This window comes from Canis aureus, chromosome 2 (genome assembly GCF_053574225.1).
Source record: "Canis aureus isolate CA01 chromosome 2, VMU_Caureus_v.1.0, whole genome shotgun sequence".
In the NCBI taxonomy this organism is placed as follows: domain Eukaryota; kingdom Metazoa; phylum Chordata; class Mammalia; order Carnivora; family Canidae; genus Canis; species Canis aureus.
The window spans coordinates 49,160,468-49,163,429 of NC_135612.1; positions in this window are offsets into that span (position 1 = coordinate 49,160,468).

The window sequence follows — 2,962 nt, forward strand, 5'->3', positions numbered from 1 at the left end:
AAATGAATATTAAACGACACAAAGAATTAATTTACTCTTTCGACAAATATTTCTAAAAGGTGTAAGTTCTCATGCTGAGAGTGAGGGCAATGTTGACGAGTCTGATAGTCATATTCTGGAACTTAGATGCTAGCATGAATTAGTCAATTAATTATTTTTTTTTCAATTAATTACTTGAACAACATGCCAGCTCTAGGAGAGTTCATCAAGAAGTAGTTAATCAATTAACAGCTGATGATCAGTTAAACAGGGCAACTGTCACAGAGGAAGTGATGTTGAACTGAGATCCCCAGGAAGAACAGGAATTATCCCTGAAAAGGAGAGGAGGGAAGGAGAAGAGTTTCTCAAATAGAGTGGACAGTAACGTGAAATTGAACTGAGCAGGAAGGGCACTTTCTTCCTCGAGGCGCGTCATGAAAGTTGCTGTTAGGGATGAGGAAATCAGCCCCTCCATGATGAACAGATGTTCTTGACTCATTCTCTGCAAATATCAGCCAAAGAGAGCCTTAATGTTTTACTGCCGTGGGCAAATATCTTGAACCCTGTATAGAGCTTAAATGCCTTACTCTCCTGGACAAATACTGTAATCTCTTATTGATCCTAAATGCTGTACTGGACAAATACTTTCTTTAAATACATGTTCTCAGAGCCCCTATATAAATAACCTTTTGCTGTTTGATGGCTTATGTCAAGGGTCACCTTTCCCTCCCTAGTGAGTATCACCATGTTTCTTCTTCCCTACCTGAGCATTACAAGGTCCTTTCCTTTGCGGACTATAGTGCAAATCTTGGAGTGATCCCTTGTTGTACCTAGATCAAAGAGAAAGCCTGTCATTTTGATGTGTTAAGAACTGGGTAGACGTTGTCCCTGACCCTTGGCAGGTAAGATGTCTCCTTCCAATATAGTTTTTATAAAAGGGGAAGCCTTGTTTTCAAATTCTGTGGGTTTTCCCCTCCATAACATCATCCCACAGAAATCGAAGGGAAGGGCAGAACTGAATGAAGTGTCCATATTGTTGAGAGTCCTGTAGATTTTGACAAACATTTTATATTTCATCTTAAAAGAAGAGGGAAGGATAAAAGGATTTAAAGTTTGAGGAAGGACACGACCAAATTCATATTTTCAAGATGATAAATTTGACTGGAAAAAGGCAAGAGTAGATACAGAAAAACCAACCATCTCCAGGGGAGAGATGATGTCTTCACCCAGTGGGGTGTCCATGAAGATGGAACAAAGCAGGTAGGTTTGAGAGACCTTTTGTAAGAAGAAGCAGTAGGACTGGTTAATGTACAGGATATATGTAGTATGATGAAGAGGGAGATGGCAAGCCACGTTCCTGGCTTATGTAATGATGGAGATGGTGGTGACACTCGCTGAGACAGGAAAGCAGAAAGGGGGCTGGGCATGGAGGAAGGGCCCGGAGTTCTGATTTGCATACACGAGTGTAAGTTGCCAGTGAGTGATCATGGTGGACACACTAAATGGGCAACTGTATGCACAAGTTTAGAGGTCAGAGGAAAGTTCTGGAATGTGGATATATATTTGGAAGTCATCAATATACCGATTGTAACAGAAGCAATGGGTGTAGACAAGCTTGCCTAGGAAGAGCACACAGAGTGGGAAAGGAAGAGTGCTGGTAGAGCATTTAGAGTAAGTCCTGAGCGAAGGATGAGCTGACTATGAAAGTGGTTCTTTGCAGAAGTGCCAACTGACACATTATTCCTGTAAAACGGGAAGGACTGCTTAAAGAAAAGATTTTTTGTTTTTTTAGGAAAAAAAGCAATATATGACTAGTGTAGAAACCTAGGAGAAGAATAAAGGAACACAAGAGTCAGTCATCATTGCATAACTCATAGATGATTAATAATAAACATTTCAGGTGCTTCTCCCCAGCCACTTAAAATATATTTTATATTACATATTTTTATATCAATGAGATTATAGAACATAGTTCAATATCTTCGTCTGCTTCCCATGACATTACAAATGATTTGAAAATTCATTTGAATGTATGCCTAATGTCCCATCATGTGAAAAATGAACACTTTGAAAATTTCCCCCGATAGCCTGATTCATAGGTAGAAATTTGTCCTCTCTCTGGCTATCGGAGTGCAGACTGCGAAGGGAGAAGAAGGCCCATTCTGAGAAACATTTGTGCAGGAAACTTGAGGCTTTCCTGGAGTTATAATTACCTTCTATGAGCTCAGCCATTGTTTTCCTCTTTAAAATTAAAGTTGTTCCTTCTGTTTTATTTTCAACTGCATTAGGGATCTGGAGGTTTGAATATAATATTGAGTTCCAGAGACGTTATTACAATTACACAAGAATAAATAAAAGACTGCCTAAATTACATGCAAAATAAGCCATCTCTTGCCATTTTTGGTTTGCCATAATGAGAAAATTCCTGTTACAAAAGTACTGCAAGACTAACACACATTTCGGCATCATCTAAAGGAAGAAGTAGCCACATGGAAAGTGATGTGCATGACAAATGCTTCCTGCATTTGCATTCACACATAGTTTAGAGTCTTAAGAATGGGAAGGATTTTATAATGAATACATGGAGGAGGGGAATCAAAAATAACAAGACAATAGCCCCGAATTGGGAAGGTATAGGCAAGAGTAGAGACCCAGCGTTATTTCCAGGGAAGCCTGTAAAACTGGGCGTGCACTCATCCTGGGTTAGTGATGGAATTTGAAAAGCCAGTGCCCTAATAGCCTCATTGGTTTGTTAGAAACTTGCAAGTTGCTATCCTGAGAAAATAGACCAACAAACAGCTGTTCCTTTTCTTTGTAGCTTGGTATTAGTGGCTAAATTGGGTTCCTCACCATTGTGACCAAACAGGCATCCCATTCTAGGTCGGAACCTTGACGAGTCACCAAATGTCCTGAGCCTCAGGCTTCTCACCCCAACCGTGCTGTGAGACAATGTATATTAAGACACATCGTAAACTGGAAAGTA